Below are 27,856 nucleotides of genomic sequence, written 5' to 3' on the forward strand. Positions count from 1 at the left end.
TTTACTACTGACTAAAGAAGTGGCTCGGTTTTCTCCCCGGTCAAACAGGACAATGGTGCTTTTCTGTTGTTTTGGAAATATGCAAAAAAACCCACCAAATACTGTGAAGCTCTTAGATATCACTGTAATGAGCCTTCAAAGAAAAAAAAAAGGCATTTCTGATTCTTTATATACAGAGAAAGTTTTGGATCTTTTAATCTCTTAATTATTCTATATTGCTGCATACTTGCTTTAAAAAGTCTATACAATATAAACACTAATATGCACAGGGATGCAACATTTCCATTTTCCCCCCAAACTCTATTTTTAATGTAATTTTGCAAAGTGCTTTCCAGCTTCTATCAGACCTATTTAACTTTAGTACTCAGTGTAACTGCAACATGGTCATATGGAACAGGACAGGCAACAGTGCAAACAAAAGATATTCTCTGGTTCACAAAAATACAAGATGTCCTCACTCTCAGCTGTATAGTATGTCATGTAACCACAGCCACAGAAATAGAAAAGCAACAGGAGAGCTAGTAAAAGTTACTGCCTTTTCCTACTTATTTTATTGCTCTACATCACAGGATATCATCGTATTGAAAGCTTTCAGTAGTAGGCTACTAAGAAAACAGCACATTGCAAAATAAAATAAAGTAGATCTTATTTGTGTTCAGCAAATAAAGCCAAGTCTACTAACACCTTTAAAAGTGACCTGGATAGAGTTACAACATTTACTCTGACTTCCAAATCTGAGTTAAGAGAAATACCACAATGACTGGAAACACAGGTGATGATCTCCATTTTTGGTAGGAAGCCACCGAATGTAAAAATATAACACAATAATCACAGCAATCATGACGTTTTGGCACATGACACAACAGAAATACTTTAACAACTTGTGACAACATCCCAAGCGCATGGTGTCTGAACGCTATTAAAGTAGGTGTGCAGGAGACTCAAAGACAATACCATTTTGTAGGATAATTTTCATGTATTAGGAGCAAATAGAGGAATAAAATAGGAATTTAGGTTGAGGCCTACAATCAGATCTTCAGAGTAGAAACCTGCAGTTATCCATTGTCAAACCAACTCGGTCAGGCCCCACGGCTATCGAGGTCCATTTGAACAAATCCAGCAGCAGGGCCTAAATATGTAAACAGAAAAAGGATGAAATCAGGTAACACAGCACACAGCTCTAATTAAAGAGGCACCAAACTAGTCCCAGAAAAAAATAATCTGGTTAGATCATTAGAAGATTTACATTTTTACCACAAAACACTGCAGCTACCGCAAAGTCTGTAGTGATACCTTACATCAACAGGTTTATACAGCATTAACTGATCACAGCATATTCCCCTTCAGGCAAACATGAGTACCTGCAATGTGTTTGCCCACCTCCCGCATGCTGCTGCTTTTTTGGTATTTATATATATTTTGGTTTATTATTTTAAATAAAAGAGAGTGGTCTAAAATCAATAAAGGTGACATTTTTATCTTCATCAACTCTTCATTTCTACACAAGTAGATTTTTAGCCTCTTAGTAACATGGTGGCAAAAACTAAAATTAGATAATCTTACCATATTTTAAAACACTAAAACTGACAGAAAGTAGTATTATTTCGACAAAAACATTCACTGTATGCCTATCTGAAAGCTTTGAGAAGTTCTAGCCTGGCACTGTGTTAACTGAAGTAGGTTTTTATGCTGGTACCTAAAATACTGATAAAACCCCGTGGTAGCCCACACATAGTATCATATACAATTGCCGATAAGAAAATACACTGTTGCAAAAACCTGTGTACTTTATAAGGAGGTTTGCTCACTGAAATGTACAACAGCAGTGAAGACACTACAGGAGTATCAGGTTTATGGTCAAAAAGCATGCAGAACCACAGGCTACACTGTGGAGTATTGTCATCCAAACTTCAGTAGCAGCATCTCTCATCCACCCCAGGAAGGGGTCCAGACAAATTAAAATAAACACATTTTCTGTTAACAAAAAAAATGTTCAGGAGAATCAACTCTCTCTGATTACTTGCATACCTCCTGTTTGATAGCTTAAGATGCAGCAAGACCCTTTATAGAAAATAAATCAGTAAGTTTAAAAAATATCCCAAGATACATGAGGACACAAACATCTGAAATCTATTGAAAGAGATGTTGATTTGTCTACAGCACTGATGGAGAGGCAAGGACTCAAACTGCTATTATTGCTAGGTGGGGAAATATACTATATATATATACTATATATAAAGTTTTCTATTCACTATGCATTAAACTATGGGCATTAACTTTACTTAGACTGCTTATCTATAAGGCAATTCATAAAAATTCAAGGCAGAGGTGACCTCCAAAATTTATGGGAGAAGGTAAAGTTTGTCTTCTTAATACTGGAGTTAGATCAGGAGAGGTATCAAAATCTTGATTTCCATTTTAATGTTGGATATCCACTTGTACACCACATGCATGTCAGAAACCACTACAGGGTAAAGAACCTGCAACACCACACTTAGAATATAGTGCCATATTTTGGTTATTTTATCTCAAGAGAGTTACAGACTAAAACCTGGCTGTCACTCAGTTACATATATGTGGACAGGCAATTTTTAATTTCTCTTCCCTGAGCATGCTACATACTGTAATACTTTAATCTGGACACCTAACTACTGGACGCCGCAGCCAGCCTTCCTTCTTGCTCTTGCAAAAATGAATTAACGGTTTACATTTCAACAGCTGGTAGTAATGTACCTGTTGTAAAAAATAACGAGAAAGAAAATAAAAAGCTGAGGTTTTTTTTTTTTTTGCTTTGGGTTACGCCTCCCTGACGCTAAAGTTGCCTCATCTCTGGTTTAAATGAGAAAAACCTAGAAACAATTCTAATTCACTTCTCTTTGCTACCGTGCCCATACAACTATGCACCAGCGGAAAAGTAGCCAAGAGTAGATGCTATTTCCCCTGCCCTTTCCCCAGTCCCCCTTCTCAGCCTGAGTTGTGGGACATGTTGAAGGGGAAGGAAAGGATGACTGTGGCTGGGTACGGGACCTGGCTACAAATGCCTTAAGCAAACTGAAGGCTTCCTCCTCCTGGGGAGGATTCTTACATCATAGGGAAGGATCAGAATGAGGAACTGAGTCAATTAATTGTATTACTGAAGTACTATGGAGTACAGTTATTAGCAGACTTCATAATTTAATTGTAAAGAAACTACTGAACTCTATTCATTATTACTGTAAACCAATTCATTATTACTGTAAACCAACTAAAAAGATCAGTGCCTTCCCAACAAATGCAAAACACAACTTTTCATGCCAGGCTGCAACGTTACAAATCAATCCCAACAATTAATGTCCAGTCCTTGGTGGCAGGTGGGGAAATATTCTAAGCAATATTACCTGGGAAGTAATCACAGGAGTGAAGAACTCCAAATAGTAAACAATAGAGTTATATTTGAGAACAGTTCTTTAAAGTTTTCATATAAATAACTTAATTGCTGATGACACACAAAGCTGTGCAGCTACACCATCATCACCCTGCCTGTTGCTCAGATACAACTCCAGCATCACCTTAGATCCCAAATTTACTCCAAATCCTAAGATTCATATTCATAATTTTCAGATACTTTCAGTACATTTTCAAGATGGTATTTTTCTTAATTCTTCCAATCAGCTGAAACATTCAATCAGGTTGTCATCATCATCATTATGTTTTCTTCTCTGCTTTTGAGAAACACAACCTAATCTCACATTCATTCAGAAAACTGCTGCAAAGACCTTTTTCCTACTTGATCACTTGGAGAACACATCACTGTCTCCACAGCTCTCCCTAACTTCTCCTGTAATAGATTACTTGTCTTCGCCATCAAGGCCCTTCCTCCCTTATCAGCAATGCACCTATTGTTCCTCAATTGTTTCAGGAAGACAGCTGTGGTTTATTAGCATTTGAAGCTGGGCCAACTTCTAGGAAACGTAAAGCTGAAAAGTTCCTTAGATCACACAGTCTGATCCATTTATTACTTTGTGTTTGGCCAAAACACTTTCAAAACCCCTCACTTTTTACTGAAAAAAAACCAAACAAAAACCAACATAAAAGAAAAAAGGTTGGAATTCTTGTCTCTCTTCCCTTCCTGTCTCCCACCTGTCATTCAGTGTCAGCAGTCCAGCTTCTAGCTCCTCTCTCACCCACGTTACATTTTCAAACAAACCTCTTGAGCCTTTTTCTGTTTTGCACCTTACACTTCAGGGAAACTTCCTTAAATATTTGAAAACACACTTCACTGCTGTCCTTCAAAGCTTTCTTTAAAATTCAGCTTACCAAAATGCCCCTACAACCCCCATGAGCAAATAAGGTGTATACTCACCACCTATTTTAAAGTGTGTAAAGTAGGCAAGAGTGGGATGTAGGAGATGGATCCTCCTACACAGTAGAGAGACATTTCTGTTGAGAGTGATTTTGATCACTCCTGAAATATTCAAAACTGTCCTCTGAAAGAGTCTCTGGATAAGCTGTGGAAATGATCTATCAGTCTTTTGATTTAGGTCTCTGAGTTGGATGCTTGAAGTATGAATACTCCCCCTCAATTCCTAGTACTTCCCTTCTCATCTATGTATATTTCCTCTTTTCAACAGGACTATATTTACACTGTATTTAGGACTGCATATAATCTTTTCAGCCCATGTTTGAGTGGTGCCTAGAATCACAGGAACTTCAATGCCCAAGTAACACAGTAACACAAAACCAGTCTTACAATGCTATACTGTATTTTATTAAACAGTACCTGATCATGTAATTATCACAGAACTATGCACACATGCCAAGTAGAAGATGCACAGCTATGCATCAACTTTAACTTTGTTATTTTCGAAATTCCTGAATCCTATGACAAAGTGCTGAAATGTGTTCATGGCTGGCACCAGTTGGTTTTTTCCCCAGTCTGAATGATGGGCAAATCCTCAAGACAGTTCAATACAGTGAAAGAGAAGGGAGAGTAAGAGAGATGGGAAGGTATATGTTGATCCAGGACACATACAGACCTTTTGGCAGAGAAAGCAGGGTAAGGGAAATAAACCACGGAAATCCTTGTCATATGTGTGACACGTGTCATTAGCTTTTTTTCTGAAGTCATCCATGAGACAATAGTAAATTATAGGACTGGTAAGGTAAAAGTATGAAATATAAGGAACCCCTTCCTGTATGCTAAGAGTTCATGCCCCACAACACACACTTCTCCCCGTTAAATTTATTGAACTGTAAATACACCCTATTAAAAAGATTTTAGTAACATGAAGAATATTCCTAAAGACCAAAATAAGGAAGTAAAGCCCCCAGCCATACCTTACATGCTAAGAAAACCTCTTGAGTCTCCAGAAACATGATTATTGCTTTGGGGGGGGGGGCGGAGGGGAAGAGAGTAAAACATTATGAAGGAACAATGAGCTTCAAGAAGTTACTTGAATCAAACAGAAGTCTCTCACAAATTTGAAAATAGCACAAACAGTAAGCAAAAGTCATACTAGGCATCATGTACAAAAAAAACAGAACAACTACTACTGATGATCTACTTCTTGCTCCAGATCTATTCATCCAGGTAACGGAAGTTTTCAAAGGCAAAAGAGAAGATTTCCTCCTGAAGCAAGCAAACAAAAGACCTGACGTAGACAGGCAGAGATCAAAACCCGATGAGAATAAAAAAGCAAAATACTGGATTAATTGATCTATTTCATCATAATAAATCTAATTAATGGCAAAGCGTTAATTGCAAAGTGTCTCAAAAGAATGGATTCAGTTCTATGTTATGGTATAGTTGTTAATCATCCAGAAATGGGGGTGAGGACTACAGCATAAAATCTGCAGTCATTTAGGTTACTATAAATCAGGGAAAAGTGCTATTAATAAGTGGACCCCAAAAATGCCAAATCAAGTTTAAATCATTAGAGTTCTGTCCAAATGGCTAGCCAGGATAACTTATGTGCACAACAGAAAACAAGGGCCACAGATATTAAGTCCTCACTCCATTTCAGTTGTTCTTAACTAGCAATAAAAACCTATTTTTTTAGCAGATATTTTAGGATATCCTTCAGGAATCAGCTGTGATAGTCCTTTGCCTCAGGATCTTGCTTGCCTTGCCTCCCATATATCTTAGGTCATATTGTTGCCCACTGTCTGTTTTTCCTAGTTTGAAATACAGGTCTTAAAATGTATGCCTGCAGTTTCCTGTCTTGTTTGGCTAAGTGGAAAAACAACAGTGTGTGTAATATACTACAACCTTGTTGCCATCCTCCTGCTGTTAGGATGCAAGGTCTTCCTCTGGCCATGTCCTCTGTGCTGTGGTACACAGATACTGCTGGAAATGGTGTTCTGGAAACAGTGTCCTTCCTTCATTATCAGTACAAGCCATTTCTTTAACCCTTTGTTTTGCTCTTTTACCTTATGCTTACAAATATATTTGCATCCATCCTGCATTTATGCCGAACTCAATACTTCTGTTACAACTCTTACACAATCTTATGCTAGTTAAACTGATCTGATGCAGATCAGTGTAGAAAGAACATGTATACTTCTACCTCCTCCTTCCTTTGACGTGCTCCTCTCTAATCTTGCCACAATAGCAGCAACCATCACTGGTGAGCCTGCTCAGGGAGAAAACTAGGAGAAAGATCAACCCTTTATTAGTAAGACTAGAACTGCTTTTTAAACAGTGTAGTTGCATGCACTGGATCACTGGGGCAGGTGAATGCTACCGTCAAGTGCAAGGGAGGTGGTAGGCCTGCCTCTGTTTATTGGAAGTTGCTCATTCGAACATGCAATAATGGGAAAGCACACCAGATGCTTTGGCCTCAGGAAAGAACCAGGGCACCACTTCAGCTGCTTAGTGAAAGTCTCTGCTCAGTATACCACTACAGTAAAAAAAAAACCCAACCCAACCAACAAAAAACCAGACTGCTTAAATAACAGAGGAGAATTAGAAGAAAGCCAGTGTAATAGGATTATAAAAATCAGTGCTGTGACCTTACCAGAAAAAAAAACCCAAACAATAAAAACCCACACAAGTTACAGGTCACTCTTTATCCAAAAGGATACTAAAGACACGGAAAAGGTTCAAATGTGAGCAATGGTAAATATTGAAAGCATTCTATGAAAAGAAATTGGGATGTCTAAAATCATGAGTATTATGCATGGACATATAAAACAACAACTGCTTTAGAGAGGTCAGGTCAGACATTTGTATGCTTGCTAACTTATAACATTAGGGGAAAAAATACAGAGAAACACCCAACGTGCAGAAAATTCAAATCTGATCACGAGAAATGTTTTTCATATCATATGTCATTTCTTCATACTATCAAAGAAATTCAGTTAAAAATATGAAAACAATGTCCCTATTAACAATAGCATAGCTCAAATTGGTTATTACATAAAGAAATCAGGAAGTAACTTATTTGGAGTGAACATCACCTGAAGCACTGTGATGTATTTACTCATGAAGCAGGAAACTGTTATGGATTAAGCCAATATGATAGCTCCTACTTAAAAATGTCAATAAAAAGAATAGCAAGTTGATCTCATCACTGAACTTTTACGCACAATCTCACAGTAACTTTTCCTACAGTTTGCATTAAATGCTATTAATTAGTCATTTTCAACAGGATGGTCATAGAAAATTTTGAAACAACTAAAATTTGCCCACATTAAGCTCTTATGTATGCAATAAAGTCAAATACATTAAAAACTAAAATCAGCATTATTATAAGCTTGTTTTCTGAATCACAGAAGGTTCTATCTAAAACATGGTTTTCCTCATTTCCAGTCAGTTTCCTAGAATTCTATCTATTTTTCAAAGACCTAAAACAGAACATTTTCTCCCTTGCCATTTTTTGTAAAGGATTGTTTTAACAAGAATTCTCATCACAGATCTTGCTAAAAAACACCCAAAAAGTGACTACTTACTGATCACCCACAAACAAGGGAGTCAGAAATAGCTTAAGCACTAACTCCTTAGTACACCACCACTATACTGTTTGTTATCTTGATTAGATCATCCTGTTTTAGTGTGAAATGCATATTGCACAGCAAAGGCTAGAAAATACATTACCCCATTGTATTAGTCATGACAAAAACATAGAGAAAATTATCATTCTTTCTTGAAAAGCAGAGTCTTAATTTTATTAAGATAGGTGAAGAAAAAAATGAAAAAGAGCATAAGGATGGGGCTTCATATGTTTTGGGGTTTTTTCCCCACTGTGCCTGGGAAGGCAAACAGAACATTATATTGTCTGGGGATGGGAGATAATGGGAGAAGAGGAGGGAGAGGCTGCCCACACTGCCAACACAAGGACGGGCCCTCATGGCTTAGTCGGTGACTGGGTTTGGTGAACATGGCAGAAGTAAATGGCTGAAGCGTACAAACGAAGGTGCAAAAGGTCAGGAATAGAGATGGCACAAAGAACCAGAAAGATTGCGTGGGAACTCTTTCCTGGAAAGAGACAATGAAGGTAATACCAGTATGAGGGAAAACAAGAATTTAAAGAGCTACATAAACTTTGTACAGTGACACTTCCATGTAGGCACAGGTACCGGTTCTGCTAGAGAAGAGAATTTCATGTACATGCTGTCCATGTACAGCTGTCAATCTGAGAAGACCTTACTGTCTTGCAGTATTTCTTGCAACGACAGAAAAGCTGTCTGGCATAAAAGCGACCCAAAAGGTTGCAGAAAAGCAGTATATAACTTCTGAATCCAAAAGGCAATATACCTTATAACATTTATGTTCTGAAAGCAGCCGACCATTCACCCCTGGAAAACTGGAACATAAAATTTACTCTCCTTGTTTAACTTACTCTTTGGGGAATGATACAGGCTGTGAATTTGGGAGTGGAACTGTCGCCTGCCAGATTCACCTTTTACAAGTATAGATTTTGCCTGTGACCATTTTAATTACACAACCCATTGACAAATACTGATCACTTTCTAAAACGGACATTTTGCTTTTTTAAAGGTATTTTATCATATGCTTGAAAACGTGTACTGAATATACATAACTTGAAATATACTTCACTGTATGTTTACCTGCAAAGTTGCCCCACACACTTTTTTCCTTGGGCAACTGCAATAAACTAAACTTGTATGGGAGAAGGTATAAATTAACTTCATTTAGATGTGAAGGAATTTCTTGTTAAAGGCATTTCTTTGCTCATGCCAATACTATGAAAGCTATTTATTCGGTAGTAAAAGTTTCTGGCCTGAAACACACATTTCTTAACTTCTTGTTGGTGATTAATGTACAGTTTAAGAGACCCATTACTTTGTGATAGGCAGCCATAGAAGCCAAGTGTCAGATAATGTATCAGCTTCTGCTGCACTTTAATTCTTATTTAATGATGAGAACTTTTATTCTTAATGTCTCACTTTAAATATTAAACTGCAAAGATTTCAGAGGGATACACAGCAGTTGAAGTAAGAGCACAGTACCTGTCTTGTAGGAGTATCATGTAGGCATTAAACAGAGGATATTTTAGTATTAGCCAAGCGTGGTTTTGAACATTTGTCACAATCCACTGTATAGCCTTTAAAGGAAGATCTAATGTTACACTCTATGTAACACTATGTATGCACAAAACTGACATAAAGCAATAAAACTACAACTCACACGGTAAGCTTCCAGGTTGTATTTATCATTTGGTCTATATGTTGTGTAAATTATTTTCTTGGAATAATTAAAGTATCTCTTGCTATTTTAAACACTTTCATCTATAATTATTTACACGTCTTTTCCCAGGGTACACAAAAGCTGCAGGCAGGAACCTGTCCCCCCTCTGGCATACAGCCCACAATTGCACAGGGCACATGTAATTCCCCAGCACGAAACGACTCTGGGCGCTCCCATCCGCGTTAGAAAGGCGTGCCATGGCATTAGCAGAAATACAGCAGTGGCACAAGAGCATCCCAAGCGCAAGCCCGTTTGTGGCAGCACAGTTCTCACGCACGGTAAGGGCAGCTCCAGGTGCGTGGAGCCGACAGCCACACCGCGCTGCACTGCAGGAGCAGGCAGGCAGCAGGCAGGGGACGGGAGCCCGCGGCGGCAGCGGGCGGTGCCACCGGGCGGTGCCACAGGCAGGCAGCACCCCCCAGGGCTCCCCACGGCCGCAGACGCAGCTGCCGCGGGGCGGACCGGGCCCGCACGGAGGGGCGCACACCGCGGAGCCCCGCGCGGACAGCCAATGGGGAGCGCGCAGCAGCTGTCGCGGCGGGAAAGGGCCGCTCGCCGCCGCGCCCCCCCGCCCCCAGCTGCCGCGGGGAGGAGCCGCCCGCCCGGGTCCTAAAGCCGCGGGGGCGCCGCGCTGCGGGACGAAAAGCCTCGGCCGCTGCAGCTGGCCCGGGGCACCGCGGAGAAGCCCTGCTCACCCTGACGGAGGCAGCTTCCCCGATCGCGCTGCCGGCGGGATCAGGCAACGCTTGACTCGGGTGCGATGTCCCAGGGAAGCACCTGAGGCCACCTGAGCGTACTCGTGTCCGGAGCCAGGGGAAAACCCGCCACCCCAGGAGAAAGGGACGGAAGGACCCGACAGGAACGGGAACAGGCCAGTACTTTCAGCGCCTGACATCACGGCTGTCTGTGCTCATAGAAACTCCAATAAGACCTCAAAGCCCAGCCCCTGAACTTGCCCTCCGAACTGCCTATCTCCATCACACAGTACAGGAAAGCAACAGGTGGTCAAGTGGGAGCAGGACTCACTGTACATGCTGCAGCATACACTATGAGATGCCAGGATCTCTCCTGGGAAATGAAGGAAGGATCTTGACAACCCAGACTCAGAACAGAGAAGACACACGTGAACAAGCTGCTGGGGCAGCTTTTACTCCTGTAGAGGTGGAATATACCAGTATGCCTCATTTCTGGCTTGCTGCTGCTATCTGGTGTTATTAAAGGCACATGTGTACAGGAAGGCCTGTACACATGCAGAGATACCACCCTCTGCACCTAGGTACACCCCGTTCTCTCCAACACATCAGCCTGGCCAGAGCCACAGTTTCTGATGTATTTTCATTTTGCTACCTCCTTCCTCTCCCTGCTTACACTTCAACACCACTTGCAGCTGCAACAGTAGCACGGTCATATTTTTATACCTTTTATACTCTTTCAGTGAGGCATCCTTATGTGACAGAAGATGACTTGGTCTGAGGTGCTAGAAACAAGACTGAAGTGGCTACTTTATTGCCTTCCAGTGTTTCCTGTGGAAATTGTCATCACTTTTGTTAATAGGTACACATAGTTTTCATTAATGTGTCTACAGTCCTGCAGCCGCAAGCAGACAAGGGATGGACAGATAAGCTCCACATCAGTGGAAGCAGAGCTAGGTGAGCATCAAGAGCTTCCTGAAAATGAGCCAGGAGACAGGAAACCTTGCACCCAGTGTACAGCTATGAGTAGTGTTAAGTGAAAAATTTATGGAAAGAGCACTCTTTAATATAGATATATCTGTTCACTTTGGCATAAACTACTCTGCTACGTATTATGCACGCAGAACAGGACTGTTATTTAAAAGCCAGAGTACCTGACTCATGGTATGTTGTATCTAGTCTGTCACAGCAATCCATCTTACTCCTATCAAAACCACAGGTCTGTCATCCAGACAACAAAAATTATGGAGCTACATACATATTTTCAGTATACAAATCAATGCAGGCTGTGAGTACCCATCTGTCTCCGTACTCAGAAAATGTAGGACTGGAGCCCTGAGCCAGTTTAAGACCTGCTTGTTACAGTGTTCTGGTATGGAGCTTCTTTAGTGTAACCGTTAATGTGTGTGATGCTGTCAATAGGTAAATCTGTTTTGTCTTTCACATTTTTATTAAATGAGGAAAAACTAAATTGGTAAGAAAAAAAATATTCAAGGATAGGTAAGATAACCAGAGGCCAACTGGTTCACTCTAATTAATAGTTTTCACAATATGTAGGGCATTAGATGTGTGCTATCAACTTCCCAAATAAAAGCATTTCTGAGTCTGTCTAAATCATTAAAAAATACACAGGTGGCAATGCAAAGCAGGTTACTTCTGTAGTCTCTCATCAAATAGTCCAGAAAAGAATACATTTCAACTATGCCACGTTATTAAATAAATCAGTTTCTCTGTTCCAACTTAACACTCACCAGATGTAGCCTACAAACTCATCAGAACAGCAGTGTGAGAAAGAGCAAACAGACATGGTAAAACACAGCTTTTTGAAAGCAAGTACCCTGATGGAAAGCAAGTACACTAATTGATAGCACATGTGTCCAATGTTCACCAAACTTACTGAGGATTCAAATGGGTCTGGGCATCTTCCACATTTTTATATGCAGCGGCATCAAGTTTCACTGTGGGCTGCACTATTGAGGGCACCTTTAAGCTGACATGTTCATTTAACATGAGTCATTTGCTGTGGAAACAACGTAACAGAAACATCCACAAACTAATGAATTGTGAAAGAACTACAACATTTTCCCCCCGCAGGGTTCCACCTACTAAAGTGTCAGAAATAAAGTTAATATCCCAAAAATGATTCAGCAAAAGAGGAATTAGACACTAAATGTCACTCAATCCTTTCACAAGTCAATCACTTGTTTTAACTGTTTTTATTTGAAACAAAACCAGTCAGTACAGTCACCTTAGAAAAGATCAACAGAAAAAGACACTCCAGCCTTGATTTTTATAACTACTGCAAGTGCAGATAAGATACCTGTACGTCATGGAAACTGCAAACTAGGTTTTTCTTGATTGATACTGTCCTTCAGAATTGGAGGGGTTTTAAAACTTAAGAAGAGCTCACCCCTTCTTGTTTTTCCTTCCTAGAAGTTGGCTTAAAATCTAAACAGATCAAACAAAGAACTAAACACTTGCCATGCAGTGAACCAGAATGAAAGATTAGCCTGGCAAAAAATGTTGTGAACAGCCTAACTTCCTCATCCCAAGTTACTACAATAGCCTACAGAATCGTAGCAGTTTAAAAAGCTACTTATAAACATATCTAAGTAGATATCTAAGCTTACATTCACATATCTAGCATTCATACTTCTCCGGTGCAGCTAGAGGAACCTAGTATGCCCTTACATTACAGTTGCCGATTTGTGTTTTGCGTTTTGGCACTGAAATGAGTGCATAGCACTTTGAGGGCCAGATTTTATCTCCCACCCACCTAGAAAGTAAAAATGAAAAGCTGAGTGTTGCAGAAAGGGATATTGCATAGAAGTCACTATTAGTCATTTCCATACCAATCTAATTTCAAAAGAGGAGACTGCTTACCTTAATCTTTTCAGGTCTAACTTGTACACTTATATCAGGCCTTTGGAATCTGGCCACAGACCTCTCTGGATTTCATCTACCAGGCACACTCTGTACTTTCCTCTCCCAGTATCTTAGCGAGGAGGATACCCTGGTTCAATTACTGCTGCCTTAGATACCTGTTAAGTTATGGTGCATGTATGTACCATGCAACTGAGTACAGTGTAAGTTGGGTTCTGTCAGCCAGGCTGGCACTGCTCCCCCCACCCAGGGTACACCACAGTTCTGCTGCTCTCATCAGGTGCCCATAGGAGGTATCTGTGTCTGCACAATGATGTCCCTGAGCTCCTAATCCTTGCTGCTCCACAGGGCTAAGGCCTCCTGACAGGCATGCAGTCTACCAAATGCTGTTACCACTCTCAGACATTAACTACCACCCCTCTAACCAATTTAGTCCATCTGATTAATGCCTAATCTGCTTGTGAATCAGCTCCTGAGCCACCACAGCTTTCAGCATGGCATAAGAAAATTAAGAGTTTTGGGGGTGTGTCAAAATTCTAATTTCACTGCTGGAACAGCTACCTCAGCTATGAAACTAGCTCATCAGAGGAATGCTCAGTCCCTGTGCTGCTTTTTAACTAAGTAGTATATACTCAGGACCTCAAAAATATTCTTAAGAAGAAGCTTTAGGAACTTCCAGCTATTACTGGAACAGTTCTACTGCAGTACTAACCACCAGTGCAATTCAAGGAGTAGAAAGGACAAATTCTTTGTGAATTTCAAGAAGTCAGTATACATGTGGATAAGAACATAATTGGTTTTGGTGAAAACAAGAATTTTTGCTTAAGGAATTATTGGCCTAAGCTGTTTCAAAGACTAAACTAAAAGGAACCACTTATCCTGTAGTTACTGTAAAACTTCCACTGGTGTGAAGCTTCTAGCAAAGTATTACCAGTGTAGTGACTTAGCATTCTGCTGTTATACTTCTTTTTTTAACCTATACAACGATTAAAAGTTTCCTGCTATGAGTAATTTGTCAATAATGACAGAAGTGTTTCATATCTCCTGCAAAGTTAGATGCAATGCCTGTTAGAACAGTCATAGGTGTAACAGTGAAATATGCCACCAGAGGCTAGTTATAACATACTCTGAGTGCAAAAGAAAGCTGTTCTTTTTAAATGGCAGTTCACAATATTAAATTTTAAATATTCAGAGAAACAGACTCATGAACAATGGCCATAAATGGCCACTAACTGCTTCTCTAAAATAACTTACTTTTCTAAAGATACCTAACCATTTTTATATGCCAGAAATCACTCCTAAGTAAACTAAAGTTGTTGTACACTGTTTCAGAATTTAAAGTACTGCACGATGCAGAGTCATCCTCCTACTTTTCGTATTTTAGAAGAAATTTTCATTGAACAATCAGGCAAATCTTCAGAGAGATATACAAACTCATTTTACTGAGAACTATCACATACTGTTTAATAAATTGTATGCAAATTCTTACCAGAATGAAACTGCTTTTGAAGATGCTGCATCCATTGTTATCCTGAAGACAACCCTTTGTATCCATCATTAGTACCCTGCTTGCCTCGCATTCAAGCTTCGGAAGGGATTTCTGACAAGCAACCCACACCTACCAAAATGGTTTCTAGAAAGCAAATTTAAAAGATGTAAAACATGGGAAACGAGCCAACATTTTACAAACCACTGCAAGTGCAATGCAAACAGTCAATATAAAATTAATTCTGAAAAGTTTATCATTTTATTCTGGACTATAATATAACCACAGTTGTAACATTATACTTTTAAATCACTAGTTCACCTACTGAAAAACAACAAAAGCAAAGTTCCTCTTCTCCTGTTAAATCTCATCTACCTCATCTCATTAAGGGTAGTCATTTGTTGAGAAATAACTTCTTATAAAAAAGCAGGATAAGGGAATATTATTGTTAATCATATTTAAGGTCTTCTAAGGACTAATGAAAACTGAAGTTCCAGTTTTGCTGGATAGCGCATAAACACAGAGCAGTAAACGGTCCCTGGTCATATAAAAACTAGCAGTCTAAACAGATAAGACAGCATGGGGGAAAAGTTCACACACAGCACAAACATTGTGATTGTAGTAAATGTAACACTAGTTCTGTTTTGGGGGTGGCTTTTGCTTCTGTTTCCAGGAAATGGAAGGATATACAGAGTAAGGAGGGCAGATTGGGTGGAGGGAATCAAATGAAGTAAGCAGTATTAAAGCAATAGAGGCAGAATGGACAGAGAGAGGGTGGAACAAACACTCAATGAGCATAGGACAGAGAACAGCTAATTAAAGCTAGTGAATGTTCTCTGAATGGTCAAAGGTCCCCTAGGCTTTTGGCTCTTTCTGTTCCTGCTCGCTAGTCTCTGACTAGATCCTTTCTTTACTGCTCCCAGCCTTTGAGCAGAAGGGCTATACTGATTTTCAGACTTTTCCCCATCAGGATCCACTCCCCTCCTTTTAATGTGGATCAAGACCTCTTCCTAACCTGTAGCTTTAAAACAGGAATCATCTGAATCTGTTCAACATTATCTTTACAGAATGAGCAAATGCAAATCATCCTTACTTGCAAGCAATCCAAGTTCTGATATTCTGACTTCAACTTTCTTAATTCATTGTTAGGCAACACGTAATGGACAAGATTCATTTACACAGCAGAAAAGCAAGGCAATTCACTGTTACATAAAACAACAGCTGAAAGTGTGATTGGAGCATCTAAAACATTGTGTTCCTTGCTGAATGTTCAGAGAGTTAAGCTGGGATTCAGGTTAGGGACAGCTGCTCTATAGGCTCTGATGCGTGAAGCCAGATGGACATATTCTAACCGTTCACAGTATGAACTGTTCTTGTTCTAGTATTAACTGAATAGATTAGGCTTATATTAGAAAGGAAGATGCATTTTTATTGTCAAAACACCCATGGTTTCTAGCCTGTAGCACAGATGGAGGTAAGTCCGTGTAAAGGGCAAGTTTGCTCACAAAGTGAACCTATGAAACTGAAATGCTGTGACTTTTTATGGGGCTCTAAGGATAAAGGCAAATAAACTAGAACAAAGTCACTTTCTTCTGGTATAAGGTCTCCAATACAAACAGTTTATACAAGCATAGCAACTGCAATACAATTAATTTCTGGAATGGGGCCAGCCCTAGGATGTTCCCTTCTGTGCAGAAATAAGCTACCAATATATGCAGTTTTATACTGATACAGCTCTATTCACACTGTGGTGAAAGATGGCTGATACCTTAATTATGCCAGTACAGATAAAGTAGCAAAACAACTGATAGAGAACTTGGTGTCTCAGATATAATCCATTTACCTATTGCAAGATAGCAGCAATATTCCTAGCACAGGCAAAGCTTTAAAGCACTAATTCTTCACTTAAAAAATAATCCCTTCTGTGAAATTCCCAGAACATCACCCACCTTTGAAATGTTAATGGAATTACTAGAGACAAACCAGACTTTGAATTTCTGCCAGATTCTGTCAGGAGTTCAGCTGACAAGTTTTCTGTGCGTCACTCAGGTGTCACTGCTCTTTTCATAACACTTTTTGTTTTAAAAATAACTTTTTTTTTCCTTTTCAGCAACAATGCTGGATTTTGGATCTTAGTGAAAACACTGGTAAAACAAAGTGTGTGTTTTGGCTTGGAACATCCACATAAAAGCAAATACTCCTCCTCAGCCAGACTACAGCTTTGGAAATTATCTCTGACTTGCCAATGACAGTAACAGGCAAGTAGTTATCCAGCAAAGTCCCTTTAGTTCAGCTGCACAACTGTACTTCCACCACTATAGTGGTGGCAGTACTATTCTGTAACTATCTATATATATAGATAGTTCTCTATGTATATAGATATATATAGCCTATAACTATAGATAAAACCCCTATAAATATATGTGTGTATATATATATATACACACATATACACACACAACTTTCTATACTTTATCTGGTTGTTTCAAACAGCATCTGCAAATTCAGGCTACACTGTTAAAAAAATCCCAACGTTTTTGCTTCTTCAGGAACAAACTTCAGTTACTTCCCCAGGTGGTTCTTAAAGGCAAAAAGAGCTAAAAAATTACAGTGTTTTAACCAGTGTGTTCCTGTTAAGATACTATGAATAGTATCCTCAAGACAACTGAGTTGAGATACCAGAATCACCTGGTAAAACAAGAATGCATTTTCCTCCTTACTTACGTTTTACAGTAGCTTCCAAACCAGATTCAAGACAAATGCATGTATGCTTGCTTTTGTCTCCCCATCTGTCTCCCCTGAAAATAAGAGTCTGGCTCCCAGAAATCTTTGGATAAAGTAAAATATCTACAATAATAACTTGCTTATCAAAGGTGAACTGTATGTGTTTCATTCAGAATATGAACAAAAACCAGTAAAAGATATTTTTCCATCTATGTCCACAAGCAATGGTAGATTTTTTTTTTTTTTTTTTGCTGCCTTGATAAACTGGTTTTGGTTCATTAAGAATATGAACCAAAACCATGTCTCTAAAGTACTGGTGTATTCACCGTGCTGCATAAAATGAAATTCAGGTCACCGACTATCCATCTCTGATGCACTGATCGGAGCCCTCATTTGATACCAAGTATAGTATTTGTACCCCCTAAGATGGTATTCCATAACATACACAATTACCCATCCACAGTAGGATAAAAAAAGTTAATTTTCAAGGCACTACACAGGCTTTATCGCCTCTTCTTGGTGAGCATGTCAGGAATGAGATCCTCTCTTGGAAGACCCTGAAACTCCCATAGCCTTACTGCAGATAAGGCAGAAGAGTTTCTCCCTTCAAGATTATAACCAACCAGCTCAATATGACCACATTAAAACGGTGGGATCCAAGACAAGAGTACTGAAGTTGGATGTTGATGATCCAGATGACAAATTTTTGGGCCTGCTCTCAAAAGAATGTCATAATGGCGGGAACCAAAACTGGCATAGTTGTCGGGTGGTATCCAGTCCTGCTATCATTGTTAAGCCCTAAGGTAAGCTATATATCAGTTCTCACAGCCAACAAGCTTCCTCTCAGACAGAGATCTCTTGGATCAGAAGTCCCAAGAACAAGGTAAGAGACGCCTCTCTGAGACAAAGGAGAGGAAGCTAATTGTGTTCCAAGAGGAATGGAACAAATATATTCTGTAATACTAACATATCAATGTATTTGGCACAAAAAGAGGTATGTGCACAGTTTCTATATTGCTCAGATACTATGCTTCTACTTTTCAGTGCTAATGGCACATCCTTATCTACAGTGATACAGTCTGTCTCTTAAAATACATCATTTCTATAAGACTGAATGTGCTGTCTACGTGATTTCTTTCAACTATCAAGAACTCTTAGTAACTGTTGCTCAGATTTTATGACCTTACAAATTGAAGAGGTGCAGAAATTCACCCCCAGGTGTTTAGTATACCCGTGACAAGAATTACAGGATTACTGAATTGTCAAGGACAAGAAAAAATATCTGTACTTTTTGCCACCCCTGAAGAAACATGCAGCTTACTACAAGCACGTGATATTTCTTCCATTAATTACTTAAATTAATTAGAGAGCTACTATGAAAATACTTGTATTTTAATAGTTTTGTTTAACCAATTGCTTGGCAGGAATAGTTGCTTATTTTCTTAAACCAGATAATCTACTTCAGATGCACCTATTCCTCTCACAGTCTGCATTGTCTATAGAACTGAAAATAGAAACCTCATACCACCTCATTGATGTTAATGGTTCACTGAAGTTGAATATTTTTTAAACATAAGACATGTATCTCTGATTTGTTGTAATCTGTTCTGTTAAACTACTCTCAATTTTTATTCTTGATCTCAAAATCCTGACCCTTTACATTATCTTTCTGTTTCTGAAGAAGGCAAAAAAGTAAGTCTATAATTGAAATTAGGCAAGCCCTTAAAAATCTATTAAAAATAAAAATAAAAATCCCCAAAGCTTTAATGTTTTCTCTTTGGAACACTATCATGCAGAAGCAAACTTGTTTTTTAAACAGAAAAAAATTCTTGCTCTTTTAGTACCAATTACAGAACTGTTTTCCACTTTTTCTCCCCCTCTTCCCCAAAACAGAGAGTCAAAGAGGAAACTGGGTGATAAACTAGGACAGATTACTGGAGGTGGCTGTAATGGCTCCTGTTCCTATTGCATACCCTGTTCTTCTCCAAGTTTCCTGCTTCCACTACTGAGGCAGAGGTACCCGCTGCACCACTGTGCTTTCTGAGATCAGAAATAAAGTACAGAAGCACCTGTTCCAGGTGACTGCAAGGCTTAAGGTTACAAACTATACTGAGCTGTTGCAACACAAACTGAGCTACCCTTTCCCTAGAGAAAGTGGGGACCAGCTGGAACAGGGAACGAATCAAGTTAATCCCATGATCAGAACAGAGCCCCTAACACTTATTCCAATATAGAAGCTGTTACTTCTAAATTATGCATGCATTACCAAAAGACATCTTTTTGCTTCTGCAAAATGGGAACTGCAGTAGCTGAACTAGCTATGCACTCACAGCTACATGTTGGAAAACAAGATAAAATGTGTCTGGGAATAGAACTAGAGATTCGTGTTCTGTGCCAGTGAAAAAGTCCTCTTTAGAAACAGGACTGCTGAAATGTTAGATGACTATATAATGCTTGAACTGTAACTAACAAAACCTCTCACAAACGTAGGCATATCTATTTTAAATGTAAATGTTAAGTCAAAAATATTTATAGTTTAAATTGCACCCTTTGGTACTTAATTATCATAATTTTCAAAAGAAGAAACCTTTAAGTTCCTCCTCCAAAGAAGTTATTTACCTGAACTGTAGCTTGGGAGTCCCCAGTAGTCAGTCTGTTCTGAGATTCTCATCCCACTGAATGTCAAAGACCTAGTGTTTCAAGGATGAGATTTCAAAACCACTTAGTGATGACTTAACTTTGTCTCACTAAAGATAAACCAACCTTTATTCCCACTCAGGTCAGCTCACTGATTTCATGGAAAACACATTTATAAAGCAGAGCTGAATATTTTCAGAAATTCCACCCATGAGATAAAAAGGAAAAAAACAACAAACAGAAACTGATATAAACAACTTGAGACTTCTTGATGCATGATAAATCAAGTATTTTTGTATATTTGTGTACGTTAAAAGTAATTGAAATTCCTTTTAACTGTTTGCTGGAATAATATAATCTCAAATACCTTACCTTCTCACCCTTCAGATACAGGACTCTCTTTGAGGAAACCCCAATTTTGACCACAAACAGGAGGTTCTACTAGGAACAATAATAGTTCTGCTGAAAGATTCAAAAGAAAAATACACTCACTGCTCTCAATATCCGTATTGACATCATAAGCACTATTACTGAATAATCCTGAATTTGTTTTATGTTTTACTCTTATCCACTTTGGCTTCTATGGAACCATGTTCAGTAAAAGTTTGACTTCATGTACAGCTAGAATACATTCTCACCAACAGGAAAACCTAATATGCTTGAGAAAATTGTTCTTCAAATGTATTAAAAATAAAGTCAGATGTATCGAAGCCCTCAGTTTTTATAATTCTGTAGCATTTATAAAAAATATTTTAAAATTGGTATCTGGTGAACACATAGCATTCATACTGCAAAATAAACCCAGAACATTTAAGAAGTATATCCAAAATTAATTCTCTTGTCTGATGATTTCATTGAAATGCACTTCAAGTTTTAGAATTTCATTGAAGGAATAGCCTCTTTTTCACTCGTGTTGTCCATGTTTGGAGGACTCTAATAGTTCAAAAGCTTTTCTTAACTAGTTTCTGAACTTCAATTGTCCGTTATGTTTGTAGAGATTTAAACCAGTATCTTCATGTTTTCTCTAAGTATAAGGGGACTAGAGGCCTACACTAAACTAGTACAGTTCTTTCTACTTCACTGAAGTTCTTCAGCATCTTTACTGTACCAGGATAGCATTGATAAGAAGTTAGTGGCATTGCTAAGAAACTAAGCAAGTGCACAAAACCAGGCAGAACAGGAGCCTCTGGACACAAAAGATACAACAGTATCAAATTTGAAAAATCCAGTACTTTTCATTCTGTAGGACTTTTAGCAACACAAATGGTATTGTAAAAGCTTCTCAGATAATATATACATCTATAGAGAGATATTTTTATATATACAAGTGATCTAGTAATTTAGCAACAAAGTAGACAGATATCATAAAAAGGTTCTAGATCTGTGTGCACCACTGTAAAGGCTGACAAACTCTACTCTGCCTTTCTGATAAGAAGCAATTCAATTGTGGGGGTTTAGGATTTTTTGGTTTATGGGTTTCTTTTTTTTTTCTGTATCATCACTTGTACACTGCAAACAGTTCTTATGCAGAATATGAGTATAAAGCAACTACTGCTGGGAAGTCATGTTATAAAAATAATTGGATGTCTAGAAAAAAATGAACAAACAAAACCGCACAACTTACAGTAACCATTCATCTAAAATTAAATCCTCATCCAGAGTTAGCATGCCAAGATTTGAGGATCCATTTTAGAAAAAAATTCTGACACACAGAACATTAAAACCCGGATTTTTTTTGAAGTGGAAAATTTTGAAGGTATTTTAGGTGTGAAAACTTGACTATGGCTTCCTTTTTATTTCCCCTGAATGATTTGAGACTTAATAATTAACACTTACATTCAAAACAGCAACTCTGGCTTAGCAGAATACTGAATTCAGAAAATAAACACATAAGAAAACTCTGAAAAAGAACTTGTAGCAAAAGGGAATCATGGCATTACGATCATCATAATCTCCATCCTGAACTACTCCACACATGATAAACTGTGCTAAAATAATTTTTCAGACAATTCCCCTCCACACATTTTGTAAGTGCACATGCCACTGCATGTGCCTTTTCAGTTCAAGATCTTTATATGTCAAATGACCAACACAAAGGCTGTCAGGCTCTGACATGACACTGCATGTAAGCTAATTTAAATGAAATGCCAGCCTACCAAACCAAATAAGTGTAATAAAACCAAAACAAAACAAAGCACTAACCTGAACTTGACAAAGCACCTCTTAGCTGCATCGGAACTACTTCCCAAATGAAGACTCTTCTTTGCAAATAAGTGAGCTTTCTTCAGATCATTATTCTGTGGCACAGGCTCCTCCAAATGGCAGAATGAATGTATTGCCATTATTAAAAAATTCCAATTTATTTGAGGAGATTGAACTGAAAGCAAGAAATACAGTGGCTTTGTTTTTGTAAACTTCCTGAAAAAACTACACTTAGTTTTCAAGAACTTGTTATGTATCCATAACATTTAAAAACACACAAAGGATATGTATATGCACTGATTGATAAAGTAAGTGTAAATGACTTAACTAAACCAGATGGACATTCCAGAAACATAGTTCATTTGAGAAGAAATGCCCAGATAAAGAGCTTCTACATAAATACTACTATAAAGCACACTTTCAACAAATTTTAGGCCTATTTCTTGTACAGTGGGAACACAGCAAATAAGTTTTCGCGTAATCATACGTGTATTGTTGCAGATGATTTACTTGTAATTTTAAATTAACTTTAAGTAATTCAAGTTATTCCTTCCAGTGTGAATTATTTTATAACCACAAATACTGAATGACATCTACCATTATTTACTAATATATTCAGCCCTCAAGATCCCCACAACTTTCTCTGATTTTATAGAACATATACAGTATTTTACTTTGGATGCTTATTTGCAGACAAGACTAACCGCTTCCAAAACAGATTCTAGACATAATTTGATGAACATCTATTTTGGTAAAAGTACCAGTTCAAACAGAGATAACCCTCCTGCTGCTTATTGTCATGTCTGTGCCACAACCTCATTTGTGCAGATGTATCTGTTGGTAGAGCCACTCACTATTTTTTCGCCACATTAGGGGACTAACTTTGGTTAAAAATTGCTTCTTGCAATAGACTCTTGAAGCCTGGATCAATTTTCTGATCCAGGTCACTGCATTACAACACAAATGACTATGCTAATACAACAGGAGGGAGAATAAGGAAACAAGCACATAGCTAGTTGCAGCTACAAATCTCAGCACTTCAGGAACTACTGTTGTCACCTAAGTGTAAATTATGAGATAGAGGACAGCTTTGCCACTGAAAGCAGTATAGGGTATTCTTGGACTATTTTAACTTTCCTTTCCATCTCTGCATCACAGTTCACTATGCTTGCAATTGCACAGGCTTGTAAGGCCACACTAGAATTGCTTGGGTTACAGAGACAGTTTCCTGCCAGAAGCCATACGTTGTAAATTTAAGAAGGTGGGATGAACTACATATGGCACGCAAGTACATAAATATATATGTGAGTGTGTATCTCTCTTCCACTAACAAAAGAAGCAATTTAGATCACTGTTTAGCCTGCTAAAGTCAGAAGAGATTACTGCTTTTTAATGTATCTCCCTAGGTTATGCCTGACCCTTCCTAATATTTGAACCCACTACCTGACTTCTGACAGTTTTGTCAGAGATGAGAATTCACAAGTCATTTACAGTTTAATAAGAATTGAGAGATTTCAGAATTCCAAGTACTGGCAGGTGGATAGAGAAGACCGACCCCCAAACTGAAGCAGAGGCTGCAGCATATGTCCATGTTATTAGAGAACAAATACCTAAGAGAGACACCTTGTAAGTACCCCTGCTGCAGCAGGTAGTTTTCATTTCCTCTAAGATACTACATAGAAAATGAGGCACTTTTTCTCACAGAACTACTTGACTATCGATTTAGTATTCAAATCTACTTATGTGGCATTAAAATATGAGTCCTTGGTCTGCAAATTCCAGATCTGCTCTTTGTGTTCAAAAGTACAGTATGTACAACACCTGATAGCTTCCAGACTTCTGGCACAACACCTCATCCTAACAAGATGCATTCCTGTTAGCAGATCAGCCACTTCACCCTTCAGAACCACTGAATGAATGAATCACATCAAGTACTTATAACTTAGGGTTCTTTAGCACCTTATTCTAACATTCAACCTTTTGATTCTGTAATCCAATAGTCAGGTGATGTCCCGTCAACATTATTTAGAAAGAATAAAATCCACATCTCCATAGTGAAGAACAGCCTAAAGAAGTAACTCTGCTCTCTCTCGGTGCGTCTTACTCCTTTTAGTTGCTTTCTATACTCCGTAAAAGTCTGTAAGCCCTTACACATTACTTGCTATGTTACCATCCTCCTTTTCTTCTTATATAAAAGTGTACAAAACCCAAGTACTACCCTGAAACATGCTGCTACCAATAAGACATGACAACAGCTACATCCCGTTACACAGGAAGGAAATCCATATGAATTCCCTGCACATCTTAATGAGAAGAGTGATACTACTGTTAATCAAAATACAATTTCTTAAATAATGATAAAGACTGTTCATCTTAATAGTCACCTAACATGTCATTTATTAAACTCAACCAGTTGTGTCTCAACATCTACATATATTTAGAATCTACGCAGTACATTCTAACACTGGGGGGTTGTGTTGGGGTTATTTGGAGATGGTGGTGGGTTTGGTTGTTTTTTTAATGTAAGAATGCCCTCTCATATTCAAAGTCCTTGCTTTGGAAAGTTCTTAGGGCTACAAGCCTTTCTTAGACTGCTAACCTGCACTGATGCTTTTGTTACTGTGGTCTCAGTGCTAGCAGTACATGAATTAGTCAGAGTAAGCTGAAGTCCATTCACACAGTTTTAACTGCACATAAAGCATCAAATATTCAGGCACTCAACTCTGGACTACTTCCAGATCTGGAACCATGTCAACTGTGTGCTAGGAAGGAATTATTTTACAAGGAATTAAATCTGATACAAAACTGTATACAAGGAATTCAAAGCATTAGACAAAAGGGCATGGGTGTATTTCTCTTACTGTTTTAAGTGTTAAACTTGGGTCAAATTTGCAACTCCATGATACAACATGATGCAATAGGTAAAATAATTGTGACTTGCCAGAGCTTAGTTTATTCAATTAATATGTTTTTAACAAATGAAATGTCTATCTGAATAATACAAGTGTGATAATAATGAAATTATTCCAGTTGGAACAGACCTCAGAGGTCATCTAGTTCAACCTCCTCTCAAAGCAGCATTAATATGTGAATACTCATTAATGGTACAGGTTGTACTCTTAAGCTTGCAGACCACTAATCACTTGCAATCCTTAATCAAATGCACTCAACTGCCTTTGATAGGATTATTTATCTGCAGATGGGTTTGGGGGACCAGTTCCTTGTTGAACATTATTCCTAAGCACAGCACATTAGAGAAGTACTGTGTCACACTTTCATTTCACTTTCAACATCTTTCAAGCAGGTACTGTTTTGAGAGTGATTTTTGAAGTGGGCCTGCTGTACAAGAGTAGATTCTGATATAAGAGAATAGGATGGAGTGAAGTAGGTGATAAACCAGTAAGCAAACCAGGCCTGGGGTCCTGGTTTCAGATGTGTTTAACAGGTTGGTGAACATAGGCTAGAGGCCTTGCTCTCACAGATGCCAATAAAACCAGAGAAATTAACACCACTGGCACCAACAGTCCTTCAGTAATCAATGCCAGTGACTGAGCTTCTGCAGAGTAAGCCTGGGAATCTCTGTTTTAGTACTGTGGTTTTATTTTGTTCCTCCAATTCTGTTCTAATAAGGATCTCCATTTTGGATCTGTATTCAAATGTTTACACCTTTCTTCTGTGCACTTAGAAGTGACTTCATACATGCAACACTGCTAATAAAAAAAAACAACACAACCAAACCCAAACAAAAAACAACCCCCCCCCAAACCCACAACAGTGAAACATCCAAATGTAAAAAGAAGAAAAAGAGAAGAAATGTTCTATAAAACCATGATTACTCAGCACCACAAGTAGAATTACAAAAGAAATTTGAATTTGCTTTATGTCAGTTCAGTAATGTCCCTCTGTTCTGAAGCATGAAATACAGTAAGAGTTTTATTTATGCTGTGGAGATAAATGAACTCTGCAACCCTAACTAATTAAGAGAAGAAAAACTCATCTTCTAAATAATTACAGAAACACAGAATGGTTTGGGTTGGAAAGGACCTTAAAGATCATCCAGTTCCAACTCCCTGTTGTGGGCAGGGACACGTTCCTCTAGACCAGGTTGCGCCAAACCTTGTCCAGCCTGGCTTTGAACGCTGCCAGGGATGTGGCAGCCACGACTTCTCTGAGCAGCTTGTGCCAGTGTCTCACCAACCCCACAATGAGTAATTTTTTCCTAATATCTAATCTAAATCTACCTTCTTTCAGCCTGAAGCCATTATTTCTTCTCCTGTTACTACATACTCTTGTAAATAGTCCCTCTCCAGGTTTCTTGTAGACCCCCTTTAAGCACTGGAAGCTGCTCTAAGGTTTCCCCAGAGCCTTCTCTTTCCCAGGCTGAAAAAGCCCAACTCTCTTAAGCCTGTCTTCATAGGAGACTCTGTTCCAGCCACTGATCATCTTCATGGCTTCCTCTGGACTCATCCTAACAATATATATATGACATACATAACAGTATATAGAATCATAGAATCAGAATAGTTAGGGTTGGAAAGGACCTTAAGATCATCTAGTTCCAACCCCCCTGCCAGGGGCAGGGACACCTCGCTCTAAACCATATTACCCAAGGCCTCGTCCAACCTGGCCTTGAACACAGCCAGGGATGAAGCATTCACAACCTCCCTGGGCAACCTATTCCAGTGCCTCACCACCCTAACAGGAAAGAATTTCCTCCTTATATCCAATCTAAACTTCCCCTGTTTAAGTTTTAACCCATTACCCCTTGTCCTATCACTACAGTCCCTAATGAAGAGTCCATCCCCAGCATCCCTATAGGCCCCCTTCAGACACTGGAAGGCTGCTATGAGGTCTCCACACAGCCTTCTCTTCTCCAGGCTGAACAGCCCAAACTTTCTCAGCCTATCTTCATATGGGAGGTGCTCCAGTCCCCTGATCATCCTCGTGGCCCTCCTCTGGACTTGTTCCAACAGTTCCATGTCCTTTTTATGTTGAGGACACCAGAACTGCACACAGTACTCCAAGTGAGGTCTCACAAGAGCAGAATAAAGGGGCAGGATCACCTCCTTCGACCTGCTGGTCATACTCCTTTTGATGCAGCCCACTATACAGTTGGCTTTCTGGGCTGCAAGCACACACTGAAGCCGGCTCATGTTCATTTTCTCATCGACCAGCACCCCCAAGTCCTTCTCCACAGGGCTGCTTTGAATCTCTTCTCTGCCCAGCCTGTAGCTGTGTCTGGGATTGCTCTGACCCAGGTGTAGGACCTTGCACTTGGCATGGTTAAACTTCATGAGGTTGGCATCAGCCCACCTCACAAGCATGTCAAGGTCCCTCTGGATGGCATTCCTTCCCTCCAGCGTATCAACCGAACCACACAGCTTGGTGTCATCGGCAAACTTGCTGAGAGTACACTCAATCCCGCTGTCCATGTCAGCGACGAAGGTGTTAAACAAGACCGGTTCCAACACCGATCCCTGAGGGACACCACTCGTTACTGGTCTCCAGCCGGACATTGAGCCATTGACCACAACTCTTTGCACG

At 39.1% G+C, this 27,856-nt stretch overlaps 1 long non-coding RNA gene across 6 annotated transcripts in view; it reads right to left on the reverse strand.

Moving 5' to 3' along the window:
• Positions 1 to 522: 522 nt before the first annotated feature.
• Positions 523 to 27,856, reverse strand: part of LOC133223609 (uncharacterized) — a 35,646-nt gene continuing 8,312 nt past the window's right edge. For 2 of the 6 annotated variants that reach the window (XR_009728634.1, XR_009728631.1), the window contains exons 2-6: positions 22,313 to 22,487; positions 20,483 to 20,572; positions 20,093 to 20,163; positions 14,753 to 14,896; positions 523 to 1,129 (exon numbers count right to left, since the gene is read on the reverse strand). This is a non-coding gene — a long non-coding RNA (uncharacterized LOC133223609). The remainder of the gene's footprint in view (positions 1,130 to 14,752; positions 14,897 to 20,092; positions 20,164 to 20,482; positions 20,573 to 22,312; positions 22,488 to 27,856) is intronic. The other 4 variants (XR_009728636.1, XR_009728635.1, XR_009728632.1 and 1 more) reach the window with 4 other exon arrangements.

Source organism: Neopsephotus bourkii, unplaced genomic scaffold, assembly GCF_033783945.1.
Source record: "Neopsephotus bourkii isolate Nb327-2 ecotype Australia unplaced genomic scaffold, CSIRO-AGI_Nbou_v1 NB_1638, whole genome shotgun sequence".
Classification (NCBI taxonomy): domain Eukaryota; kingdom Metazoa; phylum Chordata; class Aves; order Psittaciformes; family Psittacidae; genus Neopsephotus; species Neopsephotus bourkii.